The 18279-nt window shown below is 45.3% G+C and overlaps 1 long non-coding RNA gene across 10 annotated transcripts in view; it reads right to left on the reverse strand.

The window, feature by feature from the left end:
• Positions 1-18279, reverse strand: part of LOC110599486 (uncharacterized) — a 131795-nt gene that overhangs the window by 16986 nt on the left and 96530 nt on the right. For 5 of the 10 annotated variants that reach the window (XR_013436783.1, XR_013436784.1, XR_013436786.1 and 2 more), the window contains 4 exons: positions 16804-16982; positions 15471-15575; positions 10115-10704; positions 9031-9405 (listed from right to left, as the gene is read on the reverse strand). This is a non-coding gene — a long non-coding RNA (uncharacterized LOC110599486). Of the gene's footprint in view, positions 1-5681; positions 8729-9030; positions 9406-10114; positions 10705-15470; positions 15576-16803; positions 17007-18279 lie in introns of those variants that run through there. The other 5 variants (XR_013436788.1, XR_013436785.1, XR_013436787.1 and 2 more) reach the window with 5 other exon arrangements.

Raw genomic sequence — 18279 nt, forward strand, 5'->3', positions numbered from 1 at the left:
TCTAGACACTCAACCTGATCATGATGCTTCTCCTTTAAAGACTTCTCTGGCCACCCATGGTCTAGAGCATCAAGAGAAAACTCTTTCATTTGGCAATTTAAGACCTTCAAAAGCCTTGGTGACTCTTCCAGCCCCATCCCCCTGAGACTCGGTATAGGAGTAGATCCTTTGGCTCTCTGTATTCGGATGCCACAGCCTTCCTGGAAGCAGGACTATCATAGGCTAGGCGCCCCCAGGCCGTGGTTTGGACTTGGAGAGGAAGGACCTGGCATGAAAGGAAGTCCTGGACTCAGCCAGGGGGAAGGAGAGCAGGGAAGGAGGAAGGAGAAGATATCAGTCAGATTTTTCATGATATTGTCTGCCAGCCAATCAAATGAAGAAGCACATGCCATCAAAGAAATATTTGAGTTGCTTCCTATTTAAAGTCTGAAAAAAAAAATTAAAAGAAAAAGCTTCAAAGAAACTACAGATTTGGGGAAGATCTTATTCTCCGAGGAAAGCCTTCAAGTGGGGCCTCTTCTGGGTTCCTCTCATGATCCAAAACAGAAGATTTACTTTTTTTTTTTTTCTTCTTTTTTCCCCTTTCTCTTTGCTGAAGCTTCCAGAAGAATTAGGAGGCCAGTGGAACCAACCTTCATAACCACTCTTCAGAGAAAGAGTGCTTACAGGGCCCAGTGCAGTGGGCAAACCACAACTAACCAACTTTCTTTTTCTTCTCTGACCCTCTGACTGCACTAAACATACGCCATCTTAGAGGAACAAGTTTGGGCTGACCTCATGGTGTCCTGTGGGCAGCCCTGGAGTCAGGAGACCCGGTTCCCACCCCCGCTGTGTCTCTAACTTACTGTGTGACATTGAGCTATCCTGGCCCTTTTCCTCGCCTCAGTTTCCCGCTATATAAACAAAAGACTGGGCCCACTTGCACAGGTCCTCTTCTATTCAGGTCTCCCTTTCTTAATTTCACTCCAGTGACGATATTACCCCTCTTTGTACTTGTCTACCTCTGAATTTCACTTTTTGAATTTAGTCATCATCTTCTGTCTGTTTATTTTTTTTCTCCTCATTCTATCTGCTCCGCCAAGCAAGGCATAACACTTGTCCAGCCTTTTTCCAGGCTCTTGACTTGGGTTTACAGAGTGGGTTCTGCTCACTGAATCTGTTCAGGACTTGACCTCCCTTGGCTAGGACTCCAGTAGTCAGCAAATCTTGGAAACCACATTGTCTAGGACCCTTTCCAGGCTCGAAGGAGAAGATACTATGGAATTCGTGCATGAAACATCATGCTAAATGCAAAAAAAAAAAAAAAAAAAAAAAAGAAAGAAAAGAAAGAAAGAAGCTTCAGAGCAGTGGTCTCCATTTGTGTGATCCTATGAATTTTTTTTTTCCAAAAGGGAAAATGAATTCAAAGGTGGTGTAAGGCTACCTACCTCCTACCAAGGAAGGAAAAAAAAAACTGACCAAACTAAGACTGTGACATTTCTTCTGATGGGAAGAAAATCCCTCAGTCTCCGTGGGGGATTAGTCTCGACATATTGTGTCCACTTTTCAGAATCTTTTTGGACCCTATAAAATCAATAGACTCCACAATAAGAATCTTGATGTATATATGTACAAGATATTTACTCCTAAAGACAAAACATCAGGATGGATGACTGAGTTTTCCACTGAAGAAATGTCTTGACATCTCTGTGGCTCAGAAGGAGTGAGAACCCCTGAACCACAACAATCCAGGCACTTCTGAACACGTGGCCAGGTGGACATGGACAGCTCCTCCCCGTCAAGCAGCAAAGCTGCTTATTTTATTACCTTGTTGTCAGAGATCAAGATAACCAGGAAGACACCAGCTGAATCCAAAAGAAGTCAGAAAGCTAATAAAAACGGAAAATACCCAGCACAGGGGTGACCTGCTGTGCTTCAAGGCTTACACCAACTTTAGATGACAGGGGAAAAGACCCCAGAAGAAAGTGTTCAGACAGGTTTAAAATCTTTTTCTCCCAGGAAATTTCCTTTCAAGAATAGGAGAATTCTATTTCCTTCTTTGAAATCACCTGCCTTCCCTGTCCATTCATTAGATGATATTTGCTGAGCATCTGTTATGTGCCAGTTACTGTGAAGATGGCAGCCCTGACCCTGGAGGAAAATCAGAGAAAAATATACTTAAAGAATGGCCAGTAATGAATGAGTGCCCTGCTCCATTAAAACACACACACACACACACACACACACACACACACACACATACACAGAAAGTAAACTCACTCCTATAAGAAATCATGCTGCTCTCCATCAACCACAGCCTGTTGGTGCCAACAGGAACTTTACAGATGACCTGTTCTAACCCCTTCATCTCACACATGGGAGGCAGAGGAGAAGAGGTCACACAGTTTTAAAGCTTGGGCGAATATGTAATGAATTATTTCTCTTTTCCTGTTGACTTGTTCTATATCTCTCAAACCATTTCTGGAAGTAGACAGAATAGAAATCATACAACCAAAATATGTTTTCTGACTAGAAATCTACAAGACAGACCTCATCAATGCTTTTTAAGAAAGATGCCTATTCTCTTAATATTACTATAACCAATTCTTTTTCATTTGCTTTGTCTGAATACTTAAAAGTGGTTCCTTAGCCCACCATTCCTTTTACTATTGCTATCTCATATGATCCTTCATAGAAAATCCATCATTTCTTGATGTTTTTGCCTATATTTGTACATCACTTTGGAGTTTGTGTTTACTTGGGTAGTTTGAACTCAAGGTCTCCATTTTGAGAGTCAAGTAGCTTTAGCAGGGCATGGTAAGTAGGAAGAAGTCTGAGCAGAGCTGAGCACATAAAGACAATTCCAGGAAACAAGACCTACAGAGCCAGGCAGAAGGCGCTGGGGTGCCTGGGACTGCTCTTGTAGAGCAAGTTATCCAGGATTTCAAGTACGTGGAGTTTAGTGGACTGGAAGGGAGTGACCCAGCTAACACGTATTGAATAACTCCCGTGTGCAGGGAACCATGACAAGGGATCCAAAAATAAAAAATAAATCAAGACACCCCCTTCAGAGCATGTCTGGATTTCCACACAACCTCCTTTTGCCACAGGGAATGGAAGACATGAATGAGCAGAAGCCACCAGGCACAGACAGTGAGTGAACTCAACTCCTGTTGTGTGGCCTAGGCTTCTCCAGCAGGTTTGGCTGCTTGCAACAGGGAGGAAGGAAGGAGGCGAAGCTGCTCACACATTGCTGGGCCATCTGCCCACCTTCCAGAGGATGAGCTGGGCGCATTCAGGCAGAGGGGGCGAGTTATCTGGGCTGGGGATGGTAGACCTGAGCCCCTTGCCTTGAATACCTTCCAGGCTGAACTCTTGAGCATTACTTCATTTAAAAGCCCCTTATATGGATTCTCATGACTGAATTTTTATTCGCTTTATAGACAATGGAATTTTAATGTTTACCTAGGCCTAGAGAGGCCAAAAGGAGCATTTGAGTGATGTTTTAAAGTTGGGGCTGAGTGTTCCTGGAAGTGCAGAGGAGCAGGCAGGGAGAGTTCTGAGAAGGGTCACAGGGCTGGGATAGGGAGCGAAGGGAACCAGGTGGGGCCAGCTGCAGGGGTAGCAGAAAGACGAGCTGATCCCTTTAGATATATGAAGGGTAAGAAGAAATCCCCACAGAATTTGCAAATCAAAATTAAAGGGTAACGGGGAGGAGCACAGGAAATGTGAGTGTAGGAGGAGCAGAAATCTACAAAGCAACAGTGGAGATAGCTAGGAGGGAGGGGTCGGGAGCTGGTTGGAGCCTCAGGTCCACCTCTAGTGCTCCATGCATCTGGACAGCAGGTCCTCTGGCTAACTTAAAATAGCCCCAGCCCTGCTCACCAGACTGACCACAAACTCTTGGGCACACAGCCCTGGCCACACCCACCCTTCCAGGCTCTACACTACTGCTCCCACCTGGCCCTGCAGCTCCATCCAGATCCCTTCCTGCAGATGGTCCCTCAAGTCTCATCTCATGTGCCACCCACTCCATTCGGCCTTCCCTGACCCTCTGTATGGCTTCCTGCTTTCTCTAGGACCCCCATGGCACACTGTCTTCTTTATGACACTTTAATTTCCTCCTGCATTCCAACAACTTGTGTGCCTGTCTAAGCTCCCATCCCTGCCCCTCATTCAAGAACCTCAGGGATACCAGGCAGGCACGGTGGCCCACGCCCAGCAGCTTGGGATTCTCCTGCAGCAGGAGGATCGTGAGTTCAAAGCCAGCCTGAGCAAGGCTCTAAGCAACTCAGTGAGACCCTGTCTCTAAATAAAATACAAAAAAAAAAAAAAAAGGAGAGGATGCAGCTCAGTAGTTAAGTGCCCCCACGTTCAATCCCCAGTACAAAAAAAAAAAAAAAAAAAAAAAAAAAAAACCTTCAGGGACAGAGGCCCAATCTCTTTCTTCTGTGTATCACAGCACAATGGCAGTGTACAATGCTGAATTGCATTACAGCCAATGTATGCCCGGGACACAGTTTTTGTTTCTTTTAGAGGTCATGAGCTGGGTTCTGGGTGAGATACCTCAGGCTCTAGCACCTGCCTCTGCCACTAGCCAGGTGACCTGGGGTAACAGCCCAACTCTGCATCTTGACTTTCTTATTTGCAAGATGCACATAACAGCACCTGAGAGAGACTTTGTGATAATTTTATACCAAGCCCTCAGCATGCTGTCTGAACCCTCTGTTAGTGCTCAGCGTCAGCTACGATGAGGAACAGGGGATGTTAGCAGTATGATCTTTGATTTCCAGAGTGCACTGATTCATATGCACCTCATTTCTACCTAGAAGTTTTAATTTTCTTTCTTTCTTTTTTTTTTTTTTGGCGGGGGCAGGGTACCAGGGATTGAACTCAGGGGTACTCAACCACTGAGCCACATCCCCAGCTCTATTTTGTATTTTATTTAGGGACAGGGTCTCACTGAGTTGCTTAGGGCCTCGCCATTGCTGAGGCTGGCTTTGAACTCACAATTCTCTTGCCTCAGCCTCCCAAGCCGCTGGGATTACAGGCATGTGCCACCAAGCCTGGTCTTAATTTTATTTTAAGCACGTATTTGTACCTGGCAGCTCCATATCATTTCAATGCTGTTAGATATCTGGCTGCATCTAGCCAGGAATGGCTAGGAGGAAAGCTAGTAAGCTATTTGTTAAAAAGAAGTCAAACCAGCCAATCAAAGAGATGTTCCTTCAAAAGATTTACAATCCACCCACCCATGGATGTGAGCCAATATAAGCTGAGTCCTGAAAAGCCTATGAAGATGAGTGAGACAAAATCCTCACTCTCACATCTGTTAGCCTCCTAGGAAAACACAGTGACCGCAGATAAGGCTGCAAGGAGGGGCAGCGGGAGTCCAGAGAGGGACTGCCTGTGTGCATGGTGAGGAAAGGGTGGGAAGCAGGAACTGCAGCCAGCTTCACAGAGCAGGGGACAGTCCAGCTGGACCCTAACAGGCAGCAGGAAGAAGTGTGTCAGAAAGAGGAGCTGGAAGCTACTCCAAGGACAAGGAGCAACAGGTGCAAAGGGACAGTCCTGAGAGTCCACATTCAGCGAATGTCGAGGTCAGCGAGCCCAAAATTCAGTGTGAATCAATCCACGTTCTTCTACTGCTGATCTGGACTTTAAAAATAGAAATACATCCACAAATTAGTGATGAATTCCAGAAGAGATCATCTTACTGCTAAAATAAATGTCTTTTCTTATTTCTTCTCCAGTGATTTGATGGCTATTTTTCTGAACTATATTTCTGATTGTTAAAAAACAAGTGCCTTCAAGCCAGGGGTGGTAGCACACACCTATAATACCAGTGACCCAGGAGGCTGAGGCAGGAGGATCACAGGTTGGACGCCAACCTCAGCAATTTAGCAAGATTCTGTCTCAAAAATAAAATGTTTTGGGGGTATAGCTTAGTGGTAAGGCACCCCTCGGTTCAGTCTCTAGTACTAAAAAGAGAGTGAGAGAAAGAGAAAGATAGAAAAAGAGAGAGAGCAAGAGCAAGGAGGAAGGGGAGGAGAGGGAAGGGAAGGGAAGGGGAAGAATGTCTTCAGAAAGTTCACGTGGGTCCCAGAAATAAAACTCAAAGGCAGCGCAGGATCAGAAACCCATGCTAGCCCATACAAGAGGCAACCTCATCATATTCTCTGAACTACCAGGACAAGTGGGGTGATTTCACTCCTCAAAGCCAGGGAAGAGGTAATTGAGGGCCTCTAAGCTAATGTGGACAGGCACAGGGCTCATTATAACCTTTCATTTGTTCTATCAGTTATTCTCAGAGGACGGTGGAACATGAATGCAGCCAGAGGTCTCTTTTATAAGAGCATAAATGCAGGAGGAACTATTGATCATAACTGCTGGGAGACTGGCCAAATGCAGGGATCTGAAGCCAGAAAATTTATCTCCAGTACACACAGGCAGAGAGGCGGTGTGACTGAGTTAGACAAAGGTTTGGATCCAGAAACACCCTACACACACACACACACACACACACACACACACACACACACGTACGTTAAAGTGAGGTAGGAACATTTGCCTTATTGAATTACTGAGATGAAGTCAAGGTGGTATTACACAATACTATATCTGTGATCCCAAGTTGATCCCAAGTGATCACACGAGCTTTTGCATACCCAGAATTTACGATCTGACAAGTTTCTCTTAAGAGGCAACATGCTGTGTTGTTTTCCTTTTGGAATCACAGCCTGGATGGGTCTGTGGACCCAGAGCTACAGTTTGCTATGGAGAGAAGGGACAGGAGTGAGTCCTAAGTCCAGCTGTTCCATTGGTCATCCACTCCTTAATATACTCTCTGAAATAGCTACAAGTGTGTTAAAAAGAAAGAGAAGCAGGCTGTGTCATTATGAGCTTGAATGAATCACTTCTCCTTTTTAGAACTCAGGGAAAGGGGATTAGGGTGGGTGGGTAGGGTCAGGGATTAAGTAAACCCTGAGATTCTTAAAATGTCCTGACTTCACTGATTCCTAAACTTCCTCCCATTTTGGTTTAGGGATGATTGTGGGGGCAGGGGAGCTGTGTTTCCTTGTAGTCAGGACCACACAGATTTGGGGTTGGGGGTGGCAGTTCACCTAGGCAGTTCACCTAGACTGTTATGTGAACACTACTTCCTGCTTTCAAAGCCAGAGGTTTCTTATGTTTTAAGTTTGTATAATGGAGGTATAGTCTATAGTTGGATCTTGAGTGTCCTCCAAAAGCCTGTGTGGTAAAGCCTTGGTCCCCAGCATGGAGCTACTGGGACATGGGGTCTGCTGGAGGGCCTTGAAGTCAACAAGGGCATGCCCTTGGAAGGACTATGAGACCCCAGTGCCTTCCTCCTTTTCTCTTTTGCTCCCTGGCCCTGAGATGAATGGATTTGCTCTGCTACACTCCTCCACCATGAGGTGCTGCACAGGTCCAAAAGTAACAGGGCAAATTGACCATGGATTGAAAACTGCAAAACCGTGATTTACTAGCAGTTTTTCTTTTCTTTTTTTTCCTTTTTTCAGCTTTTCTTTTTGTAAGCTTATTTTCTCAGGTATTTGTTACAATGATGGAAGGCTATCAGTATTCTATAGAGGAAAAAGCACAAGACAAAATAAAAGTCCTGGATTTGAGTCTAGGCACCAAACTAACACCTTAAGGTTGTGACCAGGGCACACCCGTATTATAGGGTATCAGTTTAATTGTGGGTATAATGAATGTGGTGGACAGAGTCTGAGGAAGCCCCCAGGTCCATACCTCTTGGTATCGAAGCCCTTGTGGGATCCCCTCCCTTCAAGTATGGACAAGTTCTGTGACTTGTTTCTAACCCACTGAATATGGCAAATGCAGTGGGATGTCACCCGCATGATCATATTACATAGAGTTGTGACACCAATCTTACTGGCAAACTCTCTCTGATGACTGGCCCCTTGCTGGCTTTGCTAGAGTCAGCTGCCATTAGAGAGGCCCACATGAGAAGGAAATGACAGTGGCCTCTGGCTGAGGAAGAATGAAATCCTGTCAACAACCACATGAGCTTGGAAGTGGATCTTCCCCATTCAAGTTTCAGATGAGCCCCAGCCTTGGCCCATACCTGATTAAAGCTACATTAATTTCCCCCAGAGGTAAGAGGCCAGGAAACAGGGGATCCAGTTAAATTGTACATGAAACTCCTACCCTACAAAACTGTGAGAGAATAAATGTGTGTTATTTTAAGCCACTAAGTTTGTGGTCATTGTTATGTAGCAATAGCTAATTAAGACAATATAACAGCTAGAAGCTTCCATACCTGACATCCTATGAGCATGACAATGACATCCTCATGCTACCAGTATAACACACAGAAATATGACATAGACAGAAACTGTCACTGCTGCTGTCACTGTGCCAAGCTGAGAATCATGTATCTTTCTAGAACTCCTAGGGTACTTGTTCTGTGTGGAGATTCTCATTTAATTAGACCTCATTTTCGGGCTCTGTGCTGCTGACTGCAAACGCTGCATTTACACACAGGTCTTGTATTACTCTGAAATTAATGAGACATCAACCTGAAATGAAATGCCTCCAACAGGAAACAGTGTTTCTTTGAGATATTCTGAGGAAATTAAGCAAAAGGTTTTGGTATGATTATTTAATATTGTTGATTCTGAGAGAAAGATTCATGCAGAAACTTTTGCTGAAATGAATTCAGTCTGAGGAAGAATTAGTCCAGCAAGAGACTTCCATTTCTCCACTAAAAAAAAAAAAAAAAAGTCCTGTCATAACCAGGAGATTAATAGCAGATAAGGATACTGGGTTTCTAGCTGGGCCTGATGGCACCTGCCTGTAATCCCAATGACTCAGGAGACTGAAGCAGGAAGATTGCAAGTTCGAGGCCAGCCTGGCAATTTAGTGAGGTACTGTCTCAAAGTAAAAAGTAAGGGCTGGAGATATAGCTCAATGGAAGAATGCCCCCGGATTCAATGCCAAGTACCACCACCCCCGCCCCCCCACACACACACACAAGAAAATAATGCTCATCTTCTTTTTACTTACATATTTGCTTCCACCACAGAAGGTACAAGCATTAGCAAGCTGCACGCTAACACATCTTGTTCTATCCAAGTCAGCTTTTCTGGACTCTTGACATCCCCTACAAATAATTGTGGACTGCCTCACTTTGAACAGGAAAGGAAGGGAACCCAAGTTTGATGTGCTTCTGGAGTGGTGGCTGCTGGAACATCGAAGAGGGGTGCTGAGAAAATTCAACACGGGCATGCATCTCCATAAGTGAGGAGACTGGGGCGTGTGGCTGAAAAAGTGAATGCTGCTCCCTCACTGGGGCTTCCAGGCTGGTGGGGGAGCTGGAGGTTCTATTCCAATAGCGCTGGAGAGGCGCTGGGACGCAGCAGACATAGAAGCGTGAAGTAACTGGAGGAGATCAGAATAGTCAAAGATCAGTGAAGGGCTGGAGGGAAAGGGGATGCTTAGTGTTTGCATGCATGCGTGCATGAATGAATGAAGTCCTTATTCCTGCCTGAGAGGCCTAGCAGCACCATTTCCTAGGGTTTCTCCCTAGCACTTCTGGTTTGTCTCTTAAAGAGGAACAAGATCTACCATTGCCCTGAAAGCCATTTACAGACACACAAATAGGAAAGACATCAGAAAAGCCAAAATATAATCCTATAAATAAAGGAAGGGGGCCTCCTCGGTTTGGTGAGCCTGGGGGAAATTGGGGCCCCTCACAGGGAAGGGAATTTCCCAATGACGCTTGAAAAACCCCAGCCAAAGGCTGAATTAGGCAAGGGGTTAATTGACATTTCTTGAATTGATTTAAGCTATAAAAGTCTCCTGCTGCTCGTGGCCCGGTGGAGGCCCCTGAAGTCCCAGGTCGAAGACCCAGCACTGCGCCCCTGATCCTCTGCCTCTGGCCTTGGCGGCCGCGCGGGAGCGTGGCGGAGCAGGACAGCCCGCTTAGCTGGGGGCGGGCGACTCCCGCCCTGCGTCGCCCCCGGCCATCGCAGAGCCCCAGCTCCTTTGTGGCGCGCTCCCAGCGCGGTCGCCTTTGTGCCTCGGGGGGCCGCACGCCCCCGCCGCGCGGCCGCCTTCTGCAGGGATCATCCCTGCCGCGGCGCCATACCTGGCCCTTTGTCACCAGCTGCCAAAGAATTCAGAAAATCAAATTTATTTCCCGATTACTGTCGCAGCGCCTCTTTGTGCCGCGGGGTCTCTTTAACTGTTGAAATTCCAGCAGACATTGTGAAGGCCTTTATGGCGTAAAGTAAAAGCCGCCGGGCTTCCCGCCCGGGGTCCAGCCGCCCTTCCCAGCTCCTCTGGCTCCCGAGCCCCAGTGGGAACCGGGCAGGACTTCTCCACAAGCCGAAGCCCCAAACCCGAGGGGCTTACGCGTCTTCCTGCTTGCCTGCTAAAGGGATGAATCGATAAGCATCTTGAGTCCAGCAGGGTCTATTTCCCTTTTTAACCCACTGGGAATGAATAGATGAATGATAACTCCACGTCTTACCAGCCCAGCACGGTCCCCGAGTCCCCGGGGCAAGTCCAGTCTCATTCTGAGTGTGCAGCGCTGCCAGCTCCACCGGAGCCGCAGTGCCAGGCTGATGGGAAAACGCCTCTCGGATTCGGTTCTGGATTCCCAGGTTACAGACGCGTCTCCAGCACCTGCGGATGGAAAGATGTTGCCTTTCCTTTCCTCCATGGCGTTGACATTTCCTGAAAGGAACACAAAACGTTGTCTTGCAGAGTTTTTATTCCCTTTTGCTTTCTCTCCCCCCTTCCTTTCTTTCCTTTCCTTTTTCCTTTTTTTTTTTTTTGTTATTACATAGGAACATAAATGTTCTTTTAATTTTTTGAAGAAAACCATTAAGAGGCAATCTGGAGAGGGCACGCGTCCACAGCACATACCACGGCACTTCTATCTGCTTGACAAGTGAAGATATGCACAACTCTAGCAAGGCGTCAACATCGGTCCAGCAATAAATAACTCTGGTGTGAAAAGTTACAAAGACGATCATAATTTATATGCTCATTAGAAAATAATACATAGTACTATAACTTGAATTAGATGGTCATGGGGAAAAGAAATCTATAATAGAATTAGATCCATTGATTATAAGTTATACTTGTTAAAAAGTTTTTGCAAACTTCTTAAAAATAATAATAGAGAGCACTTAATGCAATAGTCTTTTCTTCCCCCTCCCTACTGTTTATTATCATTACTGTGAGAATTTGGAGATGCCACTCAGTCATTCTGTGCTAGATCAAGTAAACATAAATCAATGCCAAATTTTCTAACAGCATTCCTCTCTATACACATGTGTGTCTCTACACACACACACACACACACACACACACTAGCGCTTGGCCCACTCAGCTTCCCCATAATTTCACAAAAGAGTGACTCTAATGTTTGCTGCTTCATGGGGAGCCAGTGGGCATGGCGGTGAATTGGATACCTACACCAGAGAGGGCCTGAGAGGCGTAATCAAATAAGGGAACCACTTGAACTGCTCTCCCAGCAGGAGCAGGAGAGAGGCCTTGAGAGGTTACAGGTGCTTTTCATCCAGCCTTGCAGGAGAGCACCAACTTCCTGCTGCTAGAAATTTGTCTGCAAATTTTTCCCTCATTCAGACAGAGAGCTGGGGTCCAAGTGACACTGGGTTGATATGATAACTTGATTAAGTCTGGGGACAGATGACACGGGAGCACCAAGTCAGCTCAAAGGAATCTGTGCTCTCCTCTTTAACCTCTCCTTGGGAGCCTACAAATTATATCTATTAATGTATCAGCCCCCTGGCATTGCACAAAGACCGTGTCTGCTTAAATGTGTGTCAATCAACTCGCAGGGGCCTGTGTGGGATTCCCAACATATTTTCATTTTTCTCTGCTCCATTTTAAACAAACGTTTAACCTGAAGGTTGTTCAGGCTAAGACTCGCAGTTCCCTCCTCCTGCTAAAATCACTTTGGAGGTAGAAGTCAGCAGAAGTGTTCAGAGTTATCTTTAAATGGGCCCTGGACAGCTGGAGCTTATCCTGGGGGAAGGAAACTGTGAGGAAGAAGGGTTTGGAAACTGCACCCAATGAATCATGGTGGACCACAGGGGGGATTAGCCTGGAGAAGAAAAAAAACAGAGAAAAGTTGAGAGCTGAAGAAGTGCCAGGGGAAAACAGATAAGTTCTCTGAGGGTCCCAGGAGAGAGCCCTGGGAGAAACAGGCGTTCACCAAGTGCCGGCAAAGTGCCTAGTTGAAAAATGGGCCACGTGCAGGGGCCGCCCTCGTGGATGTGAGGACTGTGGTCCAGCTGCACCAGCCAGACACAGCCTCCCCTCCTGGTCTCTGACCCCAGAGCCAGTCTGCACAAGACAGATGAAACTTCACTCCAATAGTGTGGCTTTTTTTTTTTTTTTTAATCGAGGCTTAATTTAAAAAGTGACAAAATGTACAGAGTCCTCTTCACTGAGTATGGTAAATGAAACCTGGGTATCTACTGGTTAGTTAGGACACAGAACATTTCCATCACCCGCAAAGTTTCCCCTGTGCCCCCTGATTAACCTCCTGAGACTACAAGAAATGTGCTAATCTTATCCTTCCAGTGGAGCACCATGCCTTGGGTCTCTATTATATAATAAGAACTTTATAATAAATGGCAGGCTGGTATCATGGAATAATGATTATACTGGGAGGGAACATGTCTCCCCATGGTCTGCCAATCACTATTCTGATTTCCAGCACCCTCAGTTCATTTGTCTGCTGGAGAACTACGTTTAAGTAGATTATACAACAGTATTCTGGGTGTCTTCCTTCTCTACCTTTTGAGATTCATCCTTAAACTTTGCTTTGTTTTCTTTGCTGAGTAGGATTCCCTAGTGAGGATCTAACAAACTGGTTTACCTTTTCTGCTGAGAGAGATACTTAGGTTGTTTCTTATGTAAGCCTATTATGAATGTAGGTGTTATTAATGGGTTTATAGAATATTTTCATTTCTGGGTCATAGGATTGGGATCTAATCCAAATGCCATTTTAAACACCATTGCAAAATAAGGAAAGCCACAGGTCCTGATTAGTGTGGTCTCCAGTCAAGACAGGAAGGATTTTCTGGGACATGACATTTTCTAGCTGTTGTCCCCATCTTTCCTAAAATTCACAAGCTGCCTCTCCATTCCTCTCACTGGTGGACTGGAGGCAGATACTAGGACCAATCTAAGTGGCCTGGGAACTTTCATGAGCAAGAACATCTACTGCAGCAAAAATGGGTGTTGGCATCATTTGTGTTGGCTCAAAATATCTGGATGTCCATCGACTGAGCTCCTACAAGGTGCTGGACCTGGGTTGGGGGTGAGGCTAGGACTGTGGAAAGAGAGATGAATCTGATAGGGTCTCTGTCTTTAAAGAGCTTGCAAGTCTAGAAGGAGAAATAAATAAGAATGAAACCCTAAGTGGACATCCAGCAAACACTTAAAAGTGTGCCAGTGCTGGTGTTCTGGGGACATGGCCAGACCAAGCAGAGCAAATCCCTCTAAGCAATGGGAGAAAAACCTCCCACCCTGGGAGAATGGTCCCATTCAAGAAAGAGGACATAAGATGTTTGAGAGCCTGGGTCAATTTAGCCACCTAGAAACAGGAAACCAGGAAGCCCCACGTGAGTTTATTGCCTTACTTCAGGTGGGCCTGAGAGTCACATTGGCATTAAGGGTTAGAAAGTCACACAAACCCATCAAAACACAGAATGTTGGTCTTGGGAAGCCCTTTCTACAGCATTCCAGGAACAGATGGGGAAACTGAGGCCCAAGCTAAGAGAAGATACTTTCCCAATGGCACAGGGGGAAAAAAAAACATTTTCCCTCCCAATACAATCATTATTCTATTACACCAGCCTGCTATTTATCATAAAGTTCTTATCATATAATAGAGAACCTCCACTGAAAGAATAAGATGAACACATTTCCTGTAGCTTCATCAGGTTAATCAGATTTTGCCTGTGAAATCACACTTTTGCCTATAAACAGCTGTTACACTCAGAGAGACATATTTTCATCCAGAAGTTACCCAAACGGTGTGATAAAAACAGTAGGACCATGTTATGATAGGGTCTGTGTGATTAGGGCTCATTCATTCTTATACAAAGTTATTTATTTTTCTAATTGTTAGGCTTTTGGTTTATTTCCTGGTCATTTTTCTATACACAAGCTTGACAACTGTATAATCATAGAATACTATATAAACAATTTTTATATTCTGCTTTTTCCCCCTATTTTACTTCCTTATTTTGGCCAAACCACTTCAATTCTTAAAAACATGGATGTATATTGCATTACTGCCAGCGGTGGGGATGGAAGGGGGGTTGTGAGTCTATTGAGTTTCCATATTGCCTTCCAAACAGTTATCACTGAATTTGTTTTGTTTAAAGGAGGAAAAAAATGAATTTCAGCTTATGAGAATTTGGCAGGAATTCTTTCAAAATTAATTTGCAAACCAAAAGGAACAAAGATAGCAATTTATGATTCTTTATAGTATTTTAGTGGTAATAAAAATTATAAAGTACTTGAAACAAGTACAATATCTTAAACTTTTTGAAACACTTTTTTATGTATTGTTTTTAAGGGAACCTCTGAGGAGCAGCAAGACAGGTGCTATCTCTCTTTTGCAGATTGAGAAAATAGAGGTCTGGGGGTGAGTGACTTGTCAAGATCATGTAGCAAGTCAGGCTACACTGGCTTCCTCCACAACACCCTTTGCCCATGGAGCAATACAGCACCACTCAACAGCCCAGCTGGCACCCAAACATAATGCAGAGCAGCCCAGCACTGCTAACAGAGTAGTTTTTTGAGTTAATGGTGAGATCTATGATCACAGATTTTTTTCTTAACATACAGTATTCATTTCTATAGGTCTTCTGCCAGAAACCTGGCTGCCTACCTAATAATCCACAACGCCCAGTGCAAAATAAAATGGCTGGCATCCTTGTTCAAAAACGAAGGGAAATGTGCCGGTAATGGTCCTGAAATGTAAAGCTTCTTCCTTTTCTCTGGTGGTTTTTCTCACAACTTATAATGGTAGGTTTTTAAATTTTATAATTAATGTCATTCTAAGTAAAGAAAATGGAAAATTTTAAACCGAGTTTTAATCTATTCATCTTTATTTTTTAACTGAGTTATAAAACAACTCAATTTATAAATCAAATATTATTTATAAAATAATTTTATGGTTCTGGGGATTGAACCCAGGGTGCTCTACCACTGAGCCATATCCCCAGCCCTTTTCATTTTTCATTTTGAGACAGGTTATCAAGGCTGGATTTGAACTTGCAATTCTCCTGAGTAGCTGAGATCACAGAAATTGCAGTTTATCTTTAAATTGTACAGTGCCAGTCTTAAATACAAATCCAAAGGAGTTGAACTCCTAGATAGAATCATGGAAGTCACAGGAGTTTTATTTTGCAGCCCTTACATGCACGTGTTTTGTTGTTGTCGTTGCTTACCTGAACAGTGGCAGTCAGAAAACTAAGCCTGCTGAGGTTCTGCTGAGGTTCTTGCTCTCGGAAATGCATACACAGGCTCCAGCCCTCTCTGCTGATGAGGTTAACCTGAAGGACAAGGAGGTATGTATGGTAGGAGAACTATCTCCTCTATCGTTATTTTCAGCATAGACATCTGGCTGATACAGAGAAGGAAGATAAGTAAGAAAAGATATGGTAGGGTCCTTTGGTTGTTCATGTTTCTTAGAATGTCACTGTCTTTGATCCAATCGTTCCGTGAGGTTTGAATGGAAAACCTAGTCTCTGAGTACCATCAGCACCTCTACCCCGACCCACTTCACTTACTCAACTGTGGCCATGACACACCTTCCTTGGGTCTCACAGAACTCCTGGACCCCCTGGATTTCTGCACCCCTGGGACATGGAGATTGCTGTGTGGACAAGGGTAACAAGGAACTGCCATTGCATATACCGCTTGTTCTACTGTCTCATCTGATCTTACTTTCCAAGCAGAGGCTTCAGCTTCGACATGAAATCACCAAAATGTGAAGATGGCAACAGCAGAGTATCAAACCAAGCACAGCGTCCTCCTGAACACGGAATCCTATGCAGCCGGTCGCATGCCAAGGTCAGCTTTGACTAAGACTAGTTCAAAGGCTTTGAGGGTGTGGACATGTCTCTGAGGGCTGAACTGAAGTTGAACTTCTAAGTGAAATCCAAGGTGGACCTGCCTTGCCACACCCCTGGGCCAGATGGGTCTCAGGAAAGTGTCATCCCAAACAGAAGATGGAGCTCCCGGGTCTGCCCCACCCAAGATCTACCTGGTGGGACTGGGCAACTTGGGGATCAGGAAGGGGTGGGGCAGGTACAAATGAGCTGCCTACAGCTAGAGTAGAGTGGAAGAAGTCTCATGGAGGAAATACTATCATGAATTCACCTAGGGATATTCTTCTTTCTCTGCAAATAATATGGGTTTATTTGTTACTTTATTTATCATTATTATTATCAATTGGTACTAAGGATTAAATACAGGTGGGTGAGGGAGCTCTCCCACTAAGCTACATCCACAGCCCTTTTTATTTGATTTCAAGACAGAATCTCACTCAATTGCCCAGGTTGGCCTCAAACTTGCAATTCTCCTGCCTCAGCCTCCTGAGTCATTGGGATTACAGGTGTGCACCACCACGCCCAGCTCAAAATAATGTTTTAAAGAAACTCATCAGTGAAGGTATCTCTTCTGATGCATTATACAATCTAAAATCCTTGGATCACAGCTCCAGTTCTTGGTGTATAACTGAATAGATTGCTTAACTGCTCTGAGCCTCCCTTCTCTTACCTGCAAAATGGGAAGAACGTCTCCTAATCCCGAGGCAGGTCCTCACGAGAATTCCAGGGAGAAGGGAGGGTGAGCTATACATCACCGTCCACACGAAGGCCGACACGTTGCCCTGGCATGTTGGAAGCCTATGTAGGGACACTCCATAGCTCATGCAGACGCCATCAGGAAATTTCAGTCTGGGGCAGAGTGATTTACAAAGCCTGCTCAGAAGTGGAGTCAATTAAGGTCAGCTTTCTATGTTGCTAAACAACAGGGGATTCTGGGTTCAGTAACCTTGAAAGGCAGGCCCAACACACCCCTTGAGAGCGGGCTTTTCAGAGGGTTCAAAGGAAGGCGAAACAAAAGCCCCTCTTTGTGATGTTTTCACTCTTCCTTCATTGTCCTCTTTCACCCTCCGAGGGCCTTCCTGTAAAGAAAGGGGCTGCTAATGTGCAGAGTGGGAGTTTAAAATTGTCCAGGGCCAACAATGTTGGCACATTCTGCCGGGGCCTCATTACAGAACCATCTGAAATGCTTGGGAAGTGTTTCCCACTCATTAGCATAAATAGCAGAAAAACTCTTTCACAAACAAAGCAGGTTCCATCTGCCCCCAGTATGTCCTCACCTTGACTTCAAATGGCCAGTCCCTCCCCCAGCACAATACCAGGGGCGCAGGCCTCCAAGGCCCCCAACACCCCACTTCAGAATGGCATTCAGTGAAATATCAACACGGTAACCTGCATGTTTATTCATTGGCCAACCCTCTCCTTTTAATGGAGTCCGTGCCCATTGTGGCCACTTGATTCTTTCACAGACCTGAAAGGGACAGGCAGGGAGAGGCTTGCTCTTGGAGCTGTGGGGAGCCTTAGCAACCCACACCTTGTGAGTGGGTCGACTGGGCTAATTAGGTTTGTTCTGCCTTTTTGGTCCAAGCGGATTTTGTCAGGTATTCGGCTATGGGATTAAAGAGTCATTAATCACCCAGGCCTAACGCTGACAAGGTGGCTTTCACGATGATGAAGTCCCCTTCCTGGTGTGGGGAGCCAAGGCCGGATCTGTTTTGCATTACACTGCAGAAGAATGGAACTTGGGCTGCTTCTTCCCGGTCCACCTCAGAGGACACCAACCAGGGGGTCCTGGCCTTAAAGAGTCTGGTGCCAGGAGCAAGACAGCTTCAACCTCCAAGGCAAATCTGCTCACAGCAGCTGGGTGGAGGTGGCTGGGCTGCGGGAGGGAATCTCCCAGAACAAGATCATAGTACCACGGAACTGGGGTGGGGGACTTTAGTCACCAGCCACCTAGCACCACTGAAGAAAGCACTGAGGCTCAGAAAGGGAAGAGCCTCTCCCAAGGACACACAGCAAGTCACCATGGGATTTAGGATTAGAATTAGGCATGTCACCTCTCTTGCCATTATCACATCGAATGTGAATCTATACTTTTTGTTTTGTTTTGTTTGAGATGCTGGAATGATTGAAGTTATATGCCATTTTT

Source organism: Ictidomys tridecemlineatus, chromosome 3 (assembly GCF_052094955.1).
Source record: "Ictidomys tridecemlineatus isolate mIctTri1 chromosome 3, mIctTri1.hap1, whole genome shotgun sequence".
NCBI lineage: Eukaryota > Metazoa > Chordata > Mammalia > Rodentia > Sciuridae > Ictidomys > Ictidomys tridecemlineatus.